This window comes from Mercurialis annua, linkage group LG2, assembly GCF_937616625.2.
Source record: "Mercurialis annua linkage group LG2, ddMerAnnu1.2, whole genome shotgun sequence".
NCBI classification, from domain to species: Eukaryota; Viridiplantae; Streptophyta; class Magnoliopsida; order Malpighiales; family Euphorbiaceae; genus Mercurialis; species Mercurialis annua.
This window is the reverse complement of record NC_065571.1, coordinates 14033967-14042179: the sequence shown is the minus strand read 5'-3', so window position 1 is coordinate 14042179 and position 8213 is coordinate 14033967. Positions and strand designations below refer to the sequence as shown.

Genomic DNA, 8213 nt, shown 5'->3' with positions numbered 1-8213 from the left:
ATTCGATAGCTCCAAAAAATCAACTAAAGAGCTATAGAATTAGCTTAAGTTAATAAGTTCAAGTAAAAGGTAAGTTGTTCAAATATTGAGGATTTGACAGACAAGTAAGATCAACTTATAAGCTATTAACTCAGCTTGAGTTGATGCACATTAGTAAAGATAAGTTAATTAAATATGAATGATTTGCGAGCTTATCAATACAAGACATAAAGCTAAGTAAACTGAATCAGATTAGTTTGAAAAATCCTTCTCAAAAGTTTTTTAGAAAATCTCTTTTTAAAATCAGTTTTGTGATGAGGTTAATTAAAACATAAAGGAAAGCATAAAGATGAGACACCAGATTATACAGTAGTTCGGCAACCCTACCTATGTCCACTGCTTAGGGATCCTCATCTCTAAGTATTCCACTTTTCAATCTCTATTACGGGCTAGAGATAAAACCTTAAGAAAACAACCTAGTTTTACCCAAAATCTAGTTTGTAACTTATAAGCTGATTTGTTAGCTTCGGCGATGTCACGACCCGAAATCGAGGGCCGCGACCGGCGCTAGGGAATGGGAATTTTGGTTCCGAAACCCGTAGCAAGCCTAAATTTATCTAAAAAAATTTTTCGCTTTTCCAAAATCGTTATAATACTTAATAAAACCATTTTCGAAAAATCGGCAATATAACGCCTGTAAACTTAAATAACCACACCTGTATAAAATACCAATTAACCATATATTAAATCCCTGGATAATTCATTTTTCCAAAATACATCATTTTAGCAGGTCATAATATAAACATAAATCGTCTGCTACTAGCTAGGTCTACTATCATGACTACTGCAGCTCTAAGAAGAATAAGACCTCCCATAACTGAGACTTCCGGAACAACGAATGGAAGCTCGACCACATCGTCATATGTTAATCCTGAAAGAAAACACTGTTGGGGGGTCAGACAACGCTGAGTGAGTTCACAATTTACTAACAGTATTATACTTAAAGATAAGGTCGCATTAACGATAAAATATACTTTACTTTATGATCAATAAATAGTTTATAGTTAAACATACCTCGATAATAAACAATTAATTAAACATACTTCGATAGTAAACGATTTGATAAACATAAATAAACATAAAATATAATTTAATAGTTTCCAATATCGGATCCGTTCGAAACCCTAAACCCAAATGCTATGAACCTATAGAACATAATCAACGATAATTGTTTTTCGAATCATATCGTCCGAGTGGCCGGGTCCCGAGATAATTCGACCGAGTTACCCGCTACCACGTGGCATAGTCCCGAGATAATTCGACCGAGTTACATCATGCCACTACTTAATCCCAAGTTGTGGGTCCCGAGATAATTCGACCGAGTTACCCACTAGACACAGGTCCCGAGATAGTTCGACCGAGTTACCTTGTGTCTATCACATTTCTTTTTATCCTCCTTATTCCATTAATCGATCGATAATCATAATTTATCATTTCAAATCATTGACCATAGACGCCTAGACTCGACTCGTATCAGTACTGGTGATCACACAGCCTATTGACGCCCAATAGGTAGCTCGTTTCCCACGGATCACTTATTGGGTTTAAATAATAATTCCACAGGACAAACAATGTATAAGCTCGTATAATAAACATACATATAGCGAAGCTATCAAAATAACAAGTATTATAATAAAATTCTCAAATTCTTTATACTAATATACATGCTTAAAGGTCTAAAAAGAATAAAGAGCATTAACTAAATAATACATGCTCTTTTCAAATAAACGATGCTATTTCAAAGGCGATCTCACGATCTAGCCATCATCAACTATAAATCGCATTATTCATTATAAAAATCAAAGTCTAGTATCAAACATTTTTCAATATATTTCAAACTCAATTTATGCGACCTTTAATAAAATGTAATATATTTTATTCGTTTATAGCATAAAATAAACTGTTAATAAAAGTCATAAACTTATTATTTAAAATATTTTAATAAAGCTCTATTAATATCAATATGAGTTTTATAAACAAATATATAGGTTTAAATTAAAACATTCAATCAAATACATGTATCTATTTATAAATAAAAATAATAATACTCGAAAGTAAATCGCGAACTCACCTCGATCGCTTAAATTCAAATTTTCCAATTGCAAAATATAAAATAGTCCGTTGATTAATTCCAATTCTTCTAATTCTCCAATCCGCCCACGTGTAGAATCTATAATATGAACAAATGCTAAATTAATACTCTATTTAAAACTCGTCTACTCATTCCTTTTCGAATAAAATTTCAAGTATTCGAACTTGAATTATTGCTAAGTCCTTGTATTCATTCTTGCCTTCTTAATATCACTTTGATTCACTAACCAAAAACTTATGCTAGTAATTCAAAATTTTAAATGTTTAACTTAACTTCTAACTTTATTACTTTAACTAATTATATTACAAGTTTCACTTGTAACAATTTTTCTTTCTAAATATATAAATCGCACTAACCCCGTACTTAAGTTTTTCAATCATTTTAAATCTACTTAAACCCAATTTTTAACTTTAGACTATACATTCAAGTATTTAGGCTTAAATTTAATTTATGCCATAATCCATATAAATCTCCAAATTCTCAAATCATTCTTTAAACTTCCTAACTTAAATTAAATTTATTTAAACATTTGTAAACCTCATCCTTTTAAAACTTTAAGTTTGATAAAATTTATGATATAACCCCTTTTTACTTCTATTTGAAAATTATATACCCAATTCATTAAAAATTTCATTTTCAACTCTACAATAACACTTAAATTAACTCATTTAAAATCTGAAAACACCCAATTTTTTATCGAAAAATCATCCGGGGAGCGCGGGTTCGGGGTGACCGGCTGGTCTGCCCATTGAGCAGACCAGCCGGTCTGCTCATGGCTGAGCAGACGCAGGTCTGCTCAGCAGAGCAGACACAGGTCTGCTCAGCAGAGCAGACCGTGGTCTGCTCTGGTTGAGCAGACCGTAGTCTGCTCAACATGAGCAGACGGGTCAGGCCATTTGGCCTGACCGGTCTTCTCTCCGGCCTTCGCCCCTCCGCCAAAACCCGACTCCTATTTCCGGTTCTCAAAAATCACAATTTTGTAACAATTAGAAAAATTTCCAGCTTTTGAAAATCTTGAGTTCTCTAATACTAATTGATTAAAACACATCCCAATTCAATTTTTATTAGCTTAATCTAACCCAACTTTTTAATCCCTACCAATAATTGTTTAACCATAATATCATTACTTAAACTCAGAATTTCCAGCCCTCAATTCACCATTTAATTAACCTCAAACTTATTAATTAATCATCTAATGTTAATTTTTAACACATGCAACTAAAAACCCAATTGAATATCCATAAACCCTAACCCTCTAATTCAAAATTAATCTATGAATTAGAGTTACTAACCTTTGATTAAAGCTCCAATAGGTAGAGGATGGCTAATTTGAGCTTAAACTACAAGAACCCAAGTTTTTCTCCATGTCTTGAAATTGAATAGAGAGGGAAGAAGAAGAATGGGTGATGATGATGAATGAAGCCTCTGGAATGTTTGAGTTAAGCTATTGTTCATATCTGAACTTATTAATTTGGGGCTTGGGCTTTTAATTCAAATGGGCTAGTTTTAATGTAATCCTTTTCTTAACCAATTCCAAAAATTCCTTCTATTTAATCATTCTTTTATTAATTAAGCACGTCGTTAAATTTCTCGGGCTAATTCCAAACTTTGTTTGATTATAAATTATACGGACTATTTTTTTTTTCTTTTATTCCAAAATATTAATTGTCGCCTTATCCTCAAAATTTATTATTTAGCTGTATAATTTATTAGTCACGCTTAAACCCGTATTTTAAATAATATTCCAAATATTTTTGGATTCTCTTTGAATAATCCATATGACAAAATTTACGGATATTATTTAAATATCCATTTTAAAATCATTTATTTTATTTAATGGAAATTTCTCCCATTTTTTTCCATTAAATTCCGACATACTTATCTCGATATCCAAATACGAGATAAAATTTAATTCTAAATAATTTAATCTAATAATATAGTCCAACTTTATTAAAATTCATTACTCGTCAAAACGCTTCTTTCCTCCTAATTTACAAAAATTCCCTTATTTTAGCTCCAATAGGCTAAAATAATGCAATTAATCCAATAAATACTTATCCCAAAAATACGGGGTATTACATTCTTCCCCCCTTAAAAAAAATTCGTCCTCGAATTTTCTCATAATATTTATTATCCAATTATTTCAATATCTTCTTTTTCTTTACTAATGCTAATTACTTCCGCTACTCCCTTAAGGCATAATCTCATAGAATACTTCATCCTATAATTCTTTGAAACATGTACTCATTTTCATTTCTTTGTTATCCAAGTATTATGTAGTTAGTTTCCCAAACTAACTAAAAATCGTTTTTTTCTCAACTTAGTAAATGTACATTTTTAGCAAACTTCAGGCCATCAAACCAATGTCCAAAATTTGTGCAAATTTTAATTTATCACTTGAAACTTGTTCTATGCTACACCGTCTACAACTCTCATTTTTGTCTTAGGTCCAAAATAACACTTCTTGGGATCGAAAATTGATCCAGAAGTGGCTTTCCTAGCTTAGCTTTAAAATATACTTAACATTTAATTCATAGGCTTACTTAAGGGTATATGTTTGCCTGCTTGCCTAAGGCAGGTCTTGTTTTCCGAGATCGATCCGGGTTTGTCGTTATCCTTTCCGACATACCCTCTTCGCGTGTTATTAAAAATCTTTATATAACGTTTCCGCGAACATGCTCAAAATTACCTCCAAAGTAGCTATCTTAATCACTTATTTTTATTTTGATTTTCATTTCATTTCTTTTTTTCATCCTAAATCCAATAAACTCTCTTAACTTCAACCAATTTCAATACAAAATCGCGTCCCAAACACAGACGAACTAATACTTCAATCATAAATGAGTTCGTGATACTCTAATTGTCGAAATTTTGATATTATAGCTTCTATCAAAGTCAATGGATTCCAAAATGTTGATGATTTAATGGTAACTTTAAACCATTAAATGAATCGCTTAAAATCGTCCAATTGTTTATTACTTTCTTTAAATGAACTCTCTGCAACTCTCTCTACAATTTCCATTTTGATTCAAATTGACCTTGACACGCACAAGGGGTCGGAAAGATTGTTTAAACTACCTACCCCAGGCATCTAAACTTTTCTTAATTCGACATGTAGTTTCTTTAGTTGAATTCTTTGAACTTATCCGAAATTAATTACTAGTCCAAACGTAGTTATAACTTTTGGATTATCCCACTTGATATAAAACCAAAGTCCATATGAAATTTTCGTAGTTACGTTCGCCTTCACCTCACATTGCCATTAAATAATCCATCGAAATCTCTTTATCAAATGTCTGCATCCATTCTGCGGACGCCGGAACCCTATACTATAAATTCATTAATAATTTAAAGCCAACAGCTAACATGCTTACTCGTTCCTCCATGCCTCTTCTATTACGACCTTGTACATCCATTTTAATGGTTTGTCCCTTCCTTAAAGTTTCACAACTCATATACCATCTTTCCGTCCTGTTTCATTGGTCAAGAACACATATGTGAAGTTTCCTTACTTCAATCTTTTCCCAAAATTTCATAAGTAGTTCATATTATTCCCTCATGAGTCATTTCTCATATCCTGTTTCAACAATTATATTTTGACGTATAAGTTCATCGGGGTCGGATGTCACTTTTCTTGACGTCTTCCGCCTTCTTTACATTTAATCATGTACATGTTTGTACACGATATCCTTATCGATGTCCTATAGTAGATGGGTATATTCCTTGTTTTATACTAATTACCCATTTCATGGCCTCTCATATCGAGTGTTATGAAGTTGGTTCCATATTAGGTATCACTTAAAATCTATCGTACCCTTTCCTCATTTTACTCTATAATGCCAACGATAGAGTAATTAATTCTAAAAAAATTTGCCTTCTTCAATACCTTATTCATAACTATTATCATGGCTTACGTTCTTATTATTGTTGTTTCTATTTATACTTTCATGTTCTTTATTGTTCCCATCATCGTCTATTGATTTGAGAATCATCTCCCCTTTATCTTTAACATATATTTAACCTTAGGTATCTCACTCCCTCCATTAATACTATTATAAATCATTCTTTCATAACTGTCGCTCATCCTGTACATGGTTAATTCTCATGTCAACTGCATACAACCTTGTTTACTTGTATAAAGTTGTTCTTTTTCTTATCCTCATCACAAAGTTCTTATCCAATTACCTTTGTCTTTAATATGTTATATACTTAAACATTAATGTACTTTGATTCCTTCGTTGGTCCTAATATACAAGTTCTCAAATAATATATATCTAGTACCATCTACGATATGAAACATGTGGTGACCTTTCACATGGAGCGTTCACGTTCCCCTTTAAGAGTCATCAACAATATTTTATAGCTATCGTACTATAACTTGCATTCTTTGCTGTTCGGACTCAAGTCTCATAATCTTACACTTCATATTCCTTTTTCATACATTTCCATACATGCCTTCCGTAGTTTCTTTATCCGATATTCTAACTTCTTAACTTACTTTGTATAATGCACATGCCCCGTATCTTAACCTCCTTAACCAAATACTTCACAATATTCGTATTTTACGGAGTTTCCATAAATAATCTCAATATATCTTATATTCCCACAGCTGGCTCACTAGCATGGTCCTTTCTATTAATAGAGATCTCCCGTCAATACTTTCATAAACACCGTCGTCTGGCTCTCCGTTTAACGATCACCGCAGTTCATTCCTAAATAATCTTCTTAGGAATGTCATACTCCAACGTCAAACCGATCCAACGGTTCCATCAAAAGATACTTTAGTTTTACTAATCTTGGTAATTCCCCAATATCGATTAAAATTCGCTTCTTCAATTAGTAAAGATCGCCCCTTATCTCTAGTACCTTAGTCTAACAATTCGCTTACTAGGTTCTGCTATCTTTCTTTATACATCTACTATCTTATAGCATGGTATCCTAAATACCTCATTTACATATAAGAAAATTTTAACTCATTGCTTAATCATATATATATTGCTATACAGATACGCCTTACTATTCTACTCGCACTATAGTTCGTTGAACTACTACCAACGTTGTATATTCAAAACACAATTCTTTATTTTGTGTTCTAATACACGTTCGTCATGCCTTTTAGAGTTGCTTGTTACCTAACTTCGAGCATTTTACCTTCGTTACAGAGTTCCGGTCTAGGTATACTTACGTTTTAAAACAAATCTCTAAAAAAAATAATTCAATTATCTTACAATTCAAAGAAAATGACCCTTTATAAAAATCACATTTAAATCCTTTAAAGATTAGCATAATTGTGCTCTAGGGTGATGATGTCTCTCATCCCCAAAGAGTTGCCATAACTTACCTCCTGTCTAGGCCAAATGAGCATGATGCATGTCCTACTAATGTATGAATTCATTTATTATTCTTTCCATTTAATGTGTATGTAGTGATGCAGTTCTATTCATGTCGTGGCAATAATGCATTTCTATCTCGGGTCTAGGCACAATTATGCTTTTAAAATCGTTTAAACAATTAACTTTAATTCATAAACTTTTAACTTTGTAAGTTCTCCAGACTTTAACTCTGTAACTTGGTAAGTTCTTCCGCCTCTTTAAATCTACGCCTTTCTATCAGTCATCCTTAAACGCTTATATCGTATGCTTATCATAACATCCTCACACTATACATTACTTCCTACCTAAGCCTAGTCACCAAGTCGCATAAATACTAATTATTTAAGTCGCACGCAGTATCACACAATAATCGCGGCTTATATCCTAAATAGGAAGGTTGAAACTATAGAAAACAGAAGACAACATGCAAAAGACATGACTCGAATCCTATGTGCTGCAGTAGTTTCCTAGGTAGACTCACACAAAGCAGTGGTATCCTGGACCAACTGCTCTGATACCACATTTGTCACGACCCGAAATCGAGGGCCGCGACCGGCGCTAGGGAATGGGAATTTTGGTTCCGAAACCCGTAGCAAGCCTAAATTTATCTAAAAAATTTTTTCGCTTTTCCAAAATCGTTATAATACTTAATAAAACCATTTTCGAAAAATCGGCAATATAACGCCTGTAAACTTAAATAACCACACCTG

At 32.6% G+C, this 8213-nt stretch overlaps 1 long non-coding RNA gene across 1 annotated transcript; it reads right to left on the bottom strand.

Moving 5' to 3' along the window:
• Nucleotides 1–698: 698 nt before the first annotated feature.
• Nucleotides 699–3574, bottom strand: LOC126666893 (uncharacterized). The gene is made up of 3 exons (XR_007638004.2): nucleotides 3424–3574; nucleotides 2111–2209; nucleotides 699–923 (listed from the first exon to the last, which is right to left on the bottom strand). It is a non-coding gene; the product is annotated as an uncharacterized LOC126666893 (long non-coding RNA).
• Nucleotides 3575–8213: the final 4639 nt, after the last annotated feature.